The 14,244-nt window shown below is 46.5% G+C and overlaps 1 long non-coding RNA gene across 1 annotated transcript in view; it reads left to right on the forward strand.

Annotated features, from left to right (window-relative positions):
* Window positions 1-559: 559 nt before the first annotated feature.
* LOC107501171 overlaps window positions 560-14,244 on the forward strand; it is a 63,081-nt gene continuing 49,396 nt past the window's right edge. Inside the window, exon 1 of the long non-coding RNA XR_004955796.1 lies at window positions 560-628. This is a non-coding gene — a long non-coding RNA (uncharacterized LOC107501171). The remainder of the gene's footprint in view (window positions 629-14,244) is intronic.

Below are 14,244 nucleotides of genomic sequence, written 5' to 3' on the forward strand. Positions count from 1 at the left end.
CCACGCAGGTAAACTGAAGCCAAATTAACATGTGCACTGTGGGAGCACGTGCCTATCTTTCTCTGTCCAGGCCGCCGTCACAGCGGACCGCAGCCTGGGGAGCTTATTATCAACGACAGAAGTTTGTTTCTCACAGACCGGGGGCTGAAAGCCTGACATCAGGGCACCGGCATGGTCCGGTTCTGGGGAGGCCTCTCTTCCAGGCTGCGGACTTCTCACTGTGTTTTCACATGGCAGAAGAAGGCGAGGAAGACCTCTCCGACCCCCATTCTAAGGGCACTCACCTCATTCCTGAGGATTAGCTCTGCATTGAACACCATCACACTGGGGCTTAGGTTTCAAGGTAGGACTCTTTCTCCAGGGGGACGCAATTCGGTCCATTGCCACGAGTTCTAAATGTCTCTGATGGTGTGATTCCCAGTTCCTAATTTGGTTTCTTAGTTTACTAGTTCAAATTCTTGAGGATTCTGATAGACTGAGCTAAGTCTATGAATCCTCCCTCCCTCCCCCTTTGGGTTAGGTGTGCATTCTTGGATCAGTCAGCTGTGGCCAGAGGGGTGGAGTCATGTGGCTCCAACATGGCAGTCCACACCACATAGAGGCTGAGGACTTTTCTCAGAAAGGGAAGGTAGGCAATCAAACCTTTCTACTATGCACCCGCCATTCAGTCCTAAAATCATCTCAGCGTTCTCTCCAGAGGGAGAAGGCGCTGCAGGGTTACTGTCTGCCTTTTTCCTGCTTAGCGTGGGGGACCTTCGCTGGCAGGCTCTGTTGCGCCCAGTGCTGGAATCAATCTATGCGGTGTTGGCAGTACACTGAGTGCCCTGTATCTGCCAGGAGGTGGGGTCTGAAAGTCTGGCAACCGTAAACAGCAAGTGTCTCTCGTCTCCCCCTACTTCTCACTAGGTCTTTCTGATGACGTTTCTGCCTGGTTCTTTGGGTTGTATTCCCGTATTTCTGCTGTTGTGAGACCCCTTCAGTGAGCCTGACCATTTGCCTAGCGCCTCCTCCCCATTCCCTGGGCCCCCGCACCCCCCGACCACCAGCTGAGCTCTTGTCTTAATCCAAACATTAGGCTCCAGAGGCACAAACTCCTTCTGCAAAAAACCCACCCACTCACCCATCAAATCAAGCCCCTTTGCAAATTTTTCTCTTAACTTTTATTGTGGAAAATTTCAAATATTCGTGAAAATATAGAGGCTCATATAATAAATCATTTACCCATCATCACCCAGTTTCAACAATGATCGAATCAGGGCCAAACATGTTTTATCTATATACTTCCGTCTAATCTCTCCCAATATTAGTTTGAAGCAAATTCCAGATCGTATCATTGTATCTGTAAATATTTCAATGTACATCTCTAAAATATTAGAAGAGTTTGTTTTTAACATAATTACAATCCTATGGTCACACCTAAATATGTTAGCAATGATTCCTTAAGATCATCAAATAATCCAGCCAGTGTTTAGATTCCTAGCTGCCTCATTAGTGTTTTGAAAGTTTTTTTTCACTAACAATTTGAGTCAGGGTCCAAATTAAGTCCACATATTGTGATTTGTTAATAAAATCCCTTCTTTATTTATTTCATTTCCTAAACTTTTGTCTCCGGATCTATTTTTTCCTTTGTATTTTATTTCTTAAAGAAATTGGGTTATTTGTTTTCAAGAGTTTCCCACTTGGGACTGGTTGATAGGACATGCCTGTGAACACTAGTATTTGATTAGAAAGCCTTGGTCATATTTAGATTTGATTTCTCTTAGCAAGACCACTTCACAGGGGCTGCTGTGTTCTTCCACCAGAGGCATGAAATGTCTGGATGACTTTTTTTGTGGGTGTAGCGGCTGTCGATGCTCAACGTTAAAATTTATTAATTTACTAGGGTTTGCAAAATGGTTAGGTTTGAATTCTATAATTTTTTCTTGTTAGGGAGAATGCTTTTTTTTTAAAAAAAGAAACTAAATCTCACTGGTCACCCAATGGTATAATTCACATAGAAAAAAAAAAAACCAGAATAAATGCTCGATTCTTTTTCTTTATTTACTAGCTTTATGAATATGGAGTTAGCTCATTAGCATCCTCCAACAGTGAGCAATTATGGTTTCTGAGAAGTAGTATTAAAATTCATAAAATTAAATATACTTGATAGGTTATGATCCATTGCAGTTATTATATTTATTTATGTTCAAACTTTTTCATCTTTGGCCAGTACAAGCCTCTTCGAATTGGCTGCTGAGTACTTTTAACCATCTCCCTTCACCCCGCCCCACCCCCACCCCCGCCACCCCACCCCCACCACCCCGTCACCTTGGCATCTTGATGCAAGTCCAGACTGAGCCCAGGTTTTTTTAAGCCATGTGTATGTTTAGCATAATGTCTGGCACATAGCGAGTATTTGGTAAATGGTAGATGTGACTGTTATGATCGTTTAATAGAAATCTTAACCTCTACATCCTGGGCCAGTACTATAACTGGGTTTGTCTAATATTCAACCTTGACTTCTGGTATGAGAGAATGGGGCGGGGAGTCCCTTATCTCTCTTTTGATACACCTACATCTTACCAATCCCTCTCCCAGGGGGAGAAGGACGGAGCTCATTGGTGAGGTTGAGATGAGGGAAAGTGAGCATATAGGCCTTCCAAACCCTCTTTCTCGGAGATAAACTTTGTCCACAGGTTGTGTGTAGTTTATTTGCGCCTGCCTCCCGCATGACGCAAGCAGCCAGGGCAGGTCTAGCACTGGAAGGTGTTGCCTGGGATTGATGGGGGGAGGGAGCAGTGCAGGGAACCCCGCAGCTGCACCTGGCTGACACTGAGTGCATAAACGGAATTCGGGAGGGAAGCGGTAGAGTCCGGCTCTTGGCTTCATACCTAAGCTGTGTTCTCTAATCCACAGCATCCACGAGCCTGATAACACTGGTCCTTATTGAACTCCCCTCTCTGTTTCTCAGGTGGCTTTTCATGCAAAAGAAAAAGGAGTATGCTAAACCAGCACCTTAGAAATGCCGCCAAATGCCTTCCTTTCCCCACCAGCCATTGGCTGCTGAGGTCCCATCCCTCCTCAGGGCCAACCTTGCCCAAGGTCATAGAGAAGACTCGCGTTGATGTGCAGATGCTACCTAGAAGAAGGGCTGTCAGGTATTAAACCCAGTAAGCAAGTTGTCTAGCACATTCCCTAAACAGGTGTGGCTGAGGCAAGTGCTCTCTATTAAGGAGCAAAGAGAGCTCTTCCCCTTCTGAACCTTTTAGATTTGAGAAACTGGAGACTGTGCAGCTTACACTGTGTTTTCCAGCCAGCCTGGCAGCCAGGAGCACTTGTGTGCACATGGCCCCTGAGAGTGTTAGTGCCACAAACCCGTCATCCTGGAAGCCCCAATTCTGCTCATCTTAGGTTGATTTTAAGTGAGCTGAGGGCCGATGGTTTGGGTATATCTTGGCCTGTTTGGGCGGCTATAACAAAATAACCATAAACTGGGTGGCTTATCAACAGTAGCAATTTATTTCTCACAGTTCTGGAGACTGGCAGTCCAAGATCATGGTGCCTGCACAGTCAACTTCCGATGAGGGTCCTCTTCTAGGGGGCAGACTGCTAGCTTCTCGCTGCGTCCTCACGTGGGGGAAGAAAGAAGGGAGTTCTCTGGAACCTCTTTTATAATGGACGAGTCTCGTGCATGAGGTCTCCATCACGATCTAACCTCTATCCCAAAAGTCCCACCACCTTCTAGTATCATCACATCAGGGGTTAGGCTTCAACATATAAATTTTGGGGGACGCAAACATTTAGTCTATAGTATGGTATAATTTGGACTAGATAGGAAATAGACCCCCAAATAATGATATATTCAATTAGGTAGAAATTTATTTCTCATATAAAAATCTGAGCTGGCTGCTTCACAAAAGTATTGGAAGTCCCACCTCCTTCCCCCTGCACCCCCTTTTTTTTTTTGGTTGAGAATTTAATCTTTCTGGCTGCAGGAGTTGAGCATTTCTTTACATGGGACCGAGGAAGCCCTTGCGCTTTAGCATTTAGTTTTTAATCGACTGTTAGTCACTCTCAGACTTTTGTTGTCTTTTCCCAAAGCATACATTGTTCAGTTCAATTCCATTGCCCTTGTGATGCCTATTTCCTCCCTCTCTTCGAAAGCCTGCTCTACCACATCCTCTAGGACCTTCCCTTCCACCACTATCCTATTCCATTTCACCACCGGTGGTTTTACCAAGTTTATCGCTATCTTGTGTTGGTGGCTAAATAAATCCCACATATCAACAGTAATGGGGTTCTCATTGCCTACTGACTGGCGAGTGATCCAGCCCCTTATCATCTGCTTTCGCAGACTGCTCCTGGTATCATCTGGCAGGCTGAGGTCCCCAGGAAGCAGCTGCTGGCACAGAGATGAGGCTGCAGTAGGTCTAATGGAAAGCGCGCTCAGGATGCCTGCCTAGGGTGGAGGGGAAAGAAGCAGGATTGAGCAGAGAGAGGAGCTAGATTGCATTCAGGTTCAACAAAGGCCTCAGCTGACCGTTAGGGAAACTCTGAAGCTGGATGACCCCTCACTCTAGTCTCAAGTTTGGACAAGAGACTACGCCTTTGTATCCCTGCATTGACCAGGTACCATTGCACAGGCTGCCATGGAAAAAACAGCACTGTCCTTGAGTGAGGTGGCTTTCTTCAGGACAAAAAGAGCAGTTTCTGAGGTGGCTGACAGTTGAGGGCCCTCAGCCAGCAAACTCCTAGCAGCTGGGGGAATAAGGACAAAAATGGCCACAATAATTTGTAGATCCACCTATGAAGAAGTGAAGTCTGTTTTTCCTCTCCCTGAACTTGGCTTGACCTTGTAACTAGCTTTGGCCAATGCGACAGTAGCATTCATGATACAAGAGAGTCTTGAAAAGAGCTTGTCCATTGGGTTGCTATTCTCTTGCTGTTGAGAACCCTTCCACCAGCATGTGAAGAAGCCCGGGGTAGCCCCTTAGAGAGAAAAGAGGCCCAACTCACCCCAGCTGAGTCTCAGTCATAAAAGTGTGGCACCCTAGCCCATCCAGGCCTGGCCACAGAGACCCTGACAGACCTCCCAGCAAACCCCCAAGAAATAATAGATGTTTGTTATTTTCAGCCACTAAATTTCTAGGGTCATTTGTTACACAGCAAAAACTTATTGATGAGTGGGCCGGCATGAACCTGGACTTTGGTCTGATCAAATAGAAAAAAAAAATGTTTTGAGATTTTGCAAACTTATATAATTTTATTTCCCCTTCCCAGGTTTCTAGATTTCTAATAAAACTCTAGCCAAACCCATGTTTTTTTTCAGAGCCTTTACAAAGAACCCTTTCAATTACCCTCCTCAGCTCAGAGAAAGGACTGTAAGAGGCCTTTACCATTCATATTTGCTAAAGAAAATAATACATGCTTTCAGAGCTGTCAGTGTTACTGAACAGAAAACACAATTACTACTGCAGAAAGCCAAGGACTGCTATTCGATCATAAATATGCTCAAGATAGCAGAATGCTGATTATTAGTTGACCTGAGCTTCTGGAGGAGCCTTTGAAGATCTGATGCAGTGAATTAAGTGGAAATGTGCTAAAATGAGAAAAATAAAAAAAATAAATGAATCAAAAGAAAACACAGATTGCTCACCTTTCAGTTGCTTCCTGGGAAAATATTTTCATACGACATAGTTCTTGCACGTGAAAAATGTTTTTGAACGAATGAATGGATGAATGAATGAATGAACACATGAACGGTAAGAATTGTGCTACTGTGCTTGAGACCTGCGCTACTCTGCTGTTCTTCTTTGGGATCTTGGAAGGTTCAAAATGGTATTAAAATAAGAGTCGGGTTCAGTAATCTTAAAGATTTTTCTTCCCAGACCCCACAGAACTCCACTCACATTCAAGGGCCACCAGTCCCAAAGACGTGTTGACCTCCTCTCTAGTTCTCATTTTTTTTTTCTTCTGAAAACAGGATTGGACCATCTAGGAAGCCTCAGTTTGGGGATTCACCAAGGGGTAATGGAATATGCCTGGAGAAAGAGGGAGCTGGGTTTCCTTCCTTGCTTGGCCTTTCCCGAGCACAGTGTATGTGACCTTAGGCAAGTTACTCAAACTCTTTGTGCCTCAGTTTCCAAATCTGTATAAGGAAACAGCAATCCTGCTCGCAGAGTTGTTGGGAGAATTGGGAATAATACAAGTGAAGTGCCTGGAATGTAGGTGCGAAATAGCTGGAAATTATTTATAATGGGTGAGTCGTCGATTGGTGCAGAGTAGGGAGAATAAAATGTATATGTTCTAATGGATCTTGTGATGTCTAGTGTTTCATAGTTTAGTCATAATTGTCCATCACTGGGGAAAACCACTGTGCGCCCATTCAGTGCCCCATCTCCGTCAGGATTCGGAGCTCTTTCTCTCTGACCATTCCCGCCTCCTAACCCCTATGGGGACGAGTCACATTTCTCAAGCCGCTAAATCGAATGACAGCTGCCTTTTATTCCATATGTTTCTCATTCCGAAACGATGTTTGGAATATTTTCAGCTACTAAGCGCAAACTTAGTCGGCTCTGTTTTGCCTTATAATAGTTTTTTTTTTTTTTTTTGCACATTTCAGATGCCTGCTTTTGGGTTTCGCATTATTCTGTGGTTTCCTACTCATTTGCTCCACCCTTTAATTGCTCCGCCAGCACTTAGTCTCCCCCGCCTGCCAAGACTGTCTCCCCCCTTTCCTGATATTCCTGGCTCTCCCTGAGGGCAGTCCTTAAGCCAAGGAGCTCTTGAATGCTTTGCAAAATTGAAACTCCTCTGTTTATCTTGCTCCCTCCCCTCAATGTTCAGGGCAGTTATCTCACTTGGGCTCCCATTTCCTGCTCTTATTCTTGGCTCCCAGCCAGTCATCACACATTCACATGAAATCCTGCCTCTCCTCACGAAAGGGAAAGGCTGTTTCCATTCATGGAATGCTCATTTGCCACAGGGATGCTACACCCTCGCCACAGGCAGGGTGTTCTCTGGTTTCCTGACATGCCCTGAGTAAGGTTGGAGGGCTCTGGTACTAACAGTTATTTACAGTGAGGGCAAGTCAGGCTAGAGAACAGTGCGGTCTTTGTGGTGAAGGAGAGAGAAAAGGGACTTCTATTCTTAATCAACCCGGATTTTGGTCCAAGAATCGTTACTGAGGCTCAGTTTGTTTATCTGTGAAATGGGAATTAGAATGATGCCCACCTCACAGCATAACTGTGAGAGTTGTGAATAGAAAGGGCTTTGCATAGGGCCTGGAAAAGTGGCATTTGCTCTGTAAGTATTTTATTTGCTCCCGGTCTTACTAGATGTTAAGCCCTTAAGGTCAGGCAGAGTCTCAGCAAGAAAGAGAACGGTATCTCAAATGGGTTTAATAGAGAGAATATAACGGAGAAATTATATCTAGGTTCACAGAGGTGTGGGCAGGAGTTGAGAAATGCTGTGGGACCAGCAAGAACCAGAAACCATGGCATGTACCAAAGGGCAAGGCGGGGGGGGGGGGGGCGGGGGGGCGCCACCCACACCTGCTGAGAGCTGGAGCCAAGATGCAGATTGAGGCAAACTGACACTGGGGAGGTTTCCTAGTCTCAGCAAACATAACTCGCTTCCTTCCCCTTTCCCAGGATCCTAGATTCCTAATAAAACCTAGGCGAATTCAAGTGCTTTTTAAAAATTAAGGTGGTTAGACAGGAGTTATGGTTCAGGCAGAGGAATGCTGCCCTCGCTAAAATGATAGCCCATTGGAGGGAGAGTGGGGGTCTAATAGCATCCTCCCCTCTCTTCCTGCCCTTGACTTCTACTGGCCAACCACGACAGGAAGCTGGAGGGCCAGGGGCCTGGGTGATGCACTCCTGGGCCCAGAGAAAGGCAGAGAAAAATGGAGAACAAATCTGGGGGAGAAGAGAATCATCTTGTCATTTGTGGCTTGTCAGCTGCTTACTTTGTGCAGGACTCAGCCCCAGTTTCCTGTTATGTGGGCATAAAACTAACCTGCTCATTGGCCTTACAGGGCTGCCATAAAGATCGAAAGAAGCCTTGTAATCATCTGCATGATTTCACTCAATTCCCCAGCAACCAGGTCAGATACCACGCACAGGGACTTCGGATTCGGAAGGAGTGGGTTGTGGCTTGGCCAAGCTCTCTAACTGTGGGGTCATGGGCAAGTAACTTAACTCTCTGAGCCTCAGCGGCTCTTTGCGTTCCCCTCAGAGCAGATCCTGAGACAAGTATTTGAGTGCAGGTAGTTTGTGGGGGAGCTGATTCCAAGAAGCATAGAGAGGCAGGGAAGGGAGGAAAGCCGTGGTGAGTCAACCCCACGGGGGTGGGGGCCTCCTGGAGGCTGTGGAGGACATGTCCCTGGATTGTGCTACTGCAGAGTGAGGGTGCTGGGGTGTTTACCCACCGACGCCCACCCCTCACTGGCTGAGGGTTGCTTCTGGTTTTTAACTCCCTGGCCCTCCTGGCTGCCTGTATCTGGGTAGAAGAGACTCAAGAGAGAGTTTGTCTAGAGAGATGCAGGAAGCCGTATAGATGCCCTCTGGTGAGCGGGAGGAAATGGCTGGAGGTCTGATGGGATCTGCTTTGGTTTCCTAATTTGTATGATAGAAATAAAGATAGAAATCTCACAGGGCAGTTGTGAAGACTAAATGATTAATGACACAATGGTTAAATGTCTGACGAGTGCCTGGCCCGTGGTAGGTATCCGATAAATAGGAGGTATTCATGGGTAAATATTCATGTATTGCAGATGGAGGCAAATGGGACTCCCAGAAGTTAAGACATTTGTGCTAAATCACACTTACAGTTTTTAAGTGGCCAAGTCAGACCCGACTCCTAGTTTGCTCCCCTTCCACTCTGCCGTGGGTACCTCCTGTTAATGGACTGTACATGCAGAGTGCTTTTGCATCATAAAGTGTGAGAAGCTCCATAAATATAAAATGTTCGCAGTCCCAGACACGCTAACTCCGATCCAACTTAAATTGACTCTGGGTAGCTCTTCTCTCGGCCCCAATCCTCATAAGCTCAAATATATATTTTCTTAGTCCCTTGGGGTTTTCCATTCTGTGCCCCAACAATCCCCAGCCTTTCATTAGTGATGCCTAGGTGTCTCCACATATTTCAGGGGGTGCCAGAAAGTCTCCAGACAAAATAAAATATGCCATAAAACACTAAGGGCATAAAACTGTAGACACCTTGTTCTCCATGTAATGTTTCCTTTTAAAAACAAATATTTTGAAATGCCCTCTTTACTATCTTGCCGATACACACATAAAAACAAAAAAAAATGTATAACTCTTTTTTTAAAAAAATTGTAGTTAAAGAAACAAAGCACAACATTTACCATTTTAACCATTTTTAAACATACCGTTCAGTGGCATTGAATACATTCACGTTGTTCTGCCGCCTTCACCACCATCCGTCTCCAGAACTTTCTCCATCTCCCCAGAATGAAACCCTGTACTTATTAAACAATAACTCCCTATTCCCTCCCTGCCCAGCCCAGGGCAATCAGCACTCTACTTTCTGTCTCAATGACTTCGACTGCTCTAGGCACCTCATCTAAGTGGAACCACGCAATATTAGTCCGTCTGTGACCGGCTTATTTCACTTAGCACAATGTTCTCAAGGTTCATCCATGTTGTAGCATGTGTCAGAATTTCCTTCCTTTTTAAGGCTGAATACGTTCCACTGTATGTATACATCCCATTTTGTTATCCATTCATCTACCCATGGACACTTGGGTGGCTTCAGGCTTTTGGCTGTTGAGAATAATGCCTCCAGGAACAAGGGTGTACGAACAATCCAGTGGAGTCTCCGCTTTCAGTTCCTTTTGGGGTCTATACCCAGAAGTGGAATTGCTGGATTATGGGCGATTCTGTGTTTAATTTTCTGAGGAAACTTCATACTGTTTCCCATAGCAGCTACAGCATTTTATATCACCAGCACAACTGTTTTACAAAAAAGAAAAACTAGGAAAGTCGGTTGTACCTAAATAGTGTGTAGTTTTTCAGAGTGTCGGCGCTGGGGCTGGACTGCCCAGGGACAGAGTACAGTGGCTGCACGTCTGCCCCGTGTGCCTCAAACGAGGACCAGTGTGCAGGCGGGATGCAGCCCACGCTGTTCCCTGCGGGCGCTGACATCGGTGATTTTCCAAACACCGCAAACAGGTTCCTCATAGCACCATCTGCAGGAAACTTCTGACTTTTCTAGAAACTTGAGTGTTTACTAAAAATGTACAACAGGTATCTTGGCATTTCTATATGAAACAAAATCGTAATCAGAAAATTTTAAATAGGCTTTTCATCGACGCGTCTTCAGCAGGACGTTTGAAAGTTGTATGGGACAGGGGCAAAGTCTTTATTGTGCAGAACTGATCTATGCCTCAGTTACTAATTTCTAGTCCCACCCACCTCCACCCCCAGCACTGGGTCCAAAAATATGCCCCTACAAATTCTCACAATACCTTTTGGTGAGGTATTTCTGAATGAGATACAGCTCCCATTCAGAAATGCTCTTGCAACCTTACCTATTGCCTTAAACATGGTAGATGAGTGACTTCTGGTTGCTTGACAGTAAGAATGAAATTGTTGGAGTAAAGGCATTAAAAATGTCCAAGGATTCCCAGATCTTGGTCACAAATTTCGGTACCTGGAGTTTCTTCCACTCGTTTCTTACAATTCACAGAAGCTTAATTGTTCTCAAAAATCTGGCTTCGGTGCCCTGCCCACAGATAAGAAGGACTATGGGCATGAGCATGTGTGACCTCTATGGGGAGGAGAAGTAAGATACGCGAGACATTTTCAAGGCTGGCTCTCTAAAGCTTAAGCGATTTGATGGGGGAGTGAGGAAAAGATGGACTTAAAAGATGACTTAGTATTTTTGAGATCGTACACTGGAGAACTAACATCCCATTAACACAGATAGCGTGGAGAGCTATTACACTCACAGCTGGCCCCGAGTTCCGCAGATGGAGAGCTGTGACTAGCCACTCCATCTTGAGAGCTGAGTCTGGAGGCACGTTCTGAGAGGAAGGAGTTGAAACGAAGAGATCGTGGTTATCAGTGGTTCTGAAACGTAGCAGAAAGAGCTAGGCATTCTGGAGGAGGATTTAGATTTCTGCTTGACCATCGATAAGATATAAGACATGGGACGAAATTCTTGCAAGGGCCAGTTTTCTCATCTGTAAAATGGGGCTCTTTCTAGCCTCGACCTACCCCGCCCCCCCAGGGCGCTTCTGTGTGAGCTCAGTGTTCTTGGTTTCACTGCTTTGGTGGAGACCTGCTTCTCTGCTCGCTTCACACCTGAAATGTCAGTAATTACCCCATGCGTTTATCAGGATTCTCCAGAGAAACGCAAGCAAAAGAACATACGTCTATGAATACAAAGAGATTTATTTTTTAAGGAATTGATGGAGGGTGACAAATCCAAAGTGTGGAGGGCAGGCTGGCAGGCTGGAAACTCAGGCAGGATTTCTACGTGACACTGTCGAGGCAGAATTTCTTCTTCTAGAAACCTCACATGTTTGCTCTTAAGCCTTCAGCTGATTAGACGAGGCCTCCCTGCATTATCAAAGGTAATCTCTTTTCCTTAGAGTCAACTGACTGTAGCTGCCCATCACATCTAGAAATACCTTCACGGCAACATCTAGACTAGTGTTTGACCTAACGACTGGGCACCGTAGCCTAGCCACACTGACACACAAAATTTAACCCTCACACATTAGACATATGGAAAGCTGGGCTTGAGAAAGGTCCAGTCCACAGCCAGGAACTGAGTCCTTGAGGGTCTGTCTGCCCCACTTGTCACATAACCAAGAGCATAGTCTGGGCTCATATCCTGTCCTCGTAAACTGGCTATCGGAGCACAGTTTTCTGAAGCTCCTGGAAGAACTGTCCACATTGAAGTACCCCCGTCAGAGCAAGCAGCGCTCAGCATCTCCCCGGCTAAGTGTGGCCCCCAGTACCATCGCTCGTGCCCTGGACCGCACAGGCGTGGGTGGGTAAAGGTAGGGGGCCGCAGAGAGGTGCCTTTCCTTGCTGCCAAGCTCTCTGCATTTCTTTGGCATCACTGCTGTCTCTTGCCTCAGTAGACCAAAAGGCCCTCACGTGTGGCTGCATCCCTTTGCAGCAGCTGAGCCTGTGGAAGAGACAATCTGTGAACATAGGCAGCTGTTACCAAGATTTTTACCTGTTTTGAGGGCATAAACTCTTATGGTTTGTATCCAAATTTGCTGTCTCTGTTTTACCTCTTGGCACCTCAAGAAAGCTAAGCACAGCCCCCTTTTCGGCATTCGCAAGGGATCCCCTCGTACCAATTGTTTGTGAATTTTTGTAGAATTTCCTCAAGACTTGGTGGTGGTGAGGGTGGCTGAAATTCACCTACATCATCTCACATCTGCCTGTAAGGCAGACATTATTAGCTTTACTTTGCCAAGTATCTTGACCACGGCCACATGGCCATAAGTGAGGACGGTTTATTCATTTACTTGGAACTGTGTATCTCTTAGGAGCCCAGGACCCAGGAACACAGTGTCCACCTGTAACTTAACTGACCAGCTAGAAGTAATGATACTTTTCATTGATTTCTTCGTTGGTTTATTTATTCATTTATCCTGCACGTGAGTGCCTTGCAAGTGCGAGGCTTCCTCCAGGGAGCGTGCAGTCTAGGGAAGGAGCTAGCCAAGTTCGCCACGTAGGGAGTAAAGTGTTATGTGCATTTGTATGTGGCATAGTCAGGAATGTGGAGTTGGGCAGGGAACCGGGAAAAAATGCTGACGGTGGGCTCAGCGTGAAACTGCCCTTCCCTAGAGCTCCCACATTGGAACACTGGTGTCACGGAATGAGTTACTCTTATATTCCGTCCCAGCTGCACGGTCAACATTCGCCCCTCCCAGGCTGGTGTGGAAGGGGTGGGGAGAGTAGGGTGGGGGGAGGCAGAGCCCGCTGAAGGGATGGCCATCTTCCCGGTGGTCACGTGCATGTATGTGAACGTCTGGAAAGCGTGATGCAGCTGTGAAGAGCTGTCAGGTTGGGGCTGTGCCGCCTCCCTGCCTTCGGGTATCTCTGCCTGGGTCACCGGAATGTCCTCCTCATTCCCGTCCCCAGGCAAGTGATTTCCCAGCTCTGGTAGCCATACTCCCAGTCTTTTCTCTTGGGTGTGAACTGTGCCTACGGTGTGTGTCTTTCTCGGAGCTATTATAATCTCCTTGTTGGAGTTGCCAGGGCCCTGAGCTTCCCCGAGGCGCCTCTCCGGCCTCCTCTATACACTCCTTTTGTCCTGGCTTCCTTTCTCTGAATCTTTTGTCCTCACCTAACGCGTCCCAGAGGGAACGGAGCTTCAGGCAGGTCCCATGCCTGCCCTGTGCTTTCTTGCCTTTGCTGGTCCCCACACCTGCACTGCCTGCACCTGCTCCGCTGCCTGTCCAAAGCCTGACTCCTGTCTCCCCGGTTCAGCTAAGTCTCCCTCGCCTTGGAATTCCAGACCCTTAATTCCATGCTCTCTGTGGCATTTATAATAACAGCAGTAGCTAACCTCTGTCTAGCTAGTTTATCTTGCTTCCTCATATATGACCTTTTCTTATTCTTACTGAACAGTTTTGGTGAACGGCTACCATGCATTTCATATTCACTAAGAAGAGAGTCTTTACATACACGTCGCTCTTCACGGTCGCAGCAACGCTGTGCGATGCACACTAGTGTGCCCGTTACGCAGACACGGAAAACCGAGATGCAGAGGTGCGAGGTCTCTTGCTCACGTTTATCCAGCTAGGAGTCAAGCCCAGGTCTGCCTGACTTCAAAGCCTCCTTATCTGCCGCACAGCATACGGTCTGTGGTGAGGACATACAGCCCAATGGGTCTCCATTTACAGATGTGGAAACCAAGGCCGAGTGAGGACGAGTAACTCGCCCAAACTGGCCAGTGCAGGACTCTGGTCTGGTCCTTCTGATGGCAAATCCCAGGCTCCTCCCTCTGCGCTGCTGCTCCTCATGGCCGTTTAACCTGGCAGATGCTCACTGATGTTCACAACTGATCTTCTCCACTTGATGGAAGCCACCTGAGGGTCATAGCAGCATCTAATTCACCTGAGTGGATCCCCAAATTGCCCAACCTGATGTCTGGTCATCGGAGCATCTGATCTACATTACACATGTAGATGAATGGAAGATAAGATCTAGTGATGGGGAAAGAGGTGAGAACATCCTGGAGGATAAATTCCTGTGTCAGGTGGACAGATCC

This window comes from Rousettus aegyptiacus, unplaced genomic scaffold, assembly GCF_014176215.1.
Source record: "Rousettus aegyptiacus isolate mRouAeg1 unplaced genomic scaffold, mRouAeg1.p scaffold_m13_p_2, whole genome shotgun sequence".
NCBI lineage: Eukaryota > Metazoa > Chordata > Mammalia > Chiroptera > Pteropodidae > Rousettus > Rousettus aegyptiacus.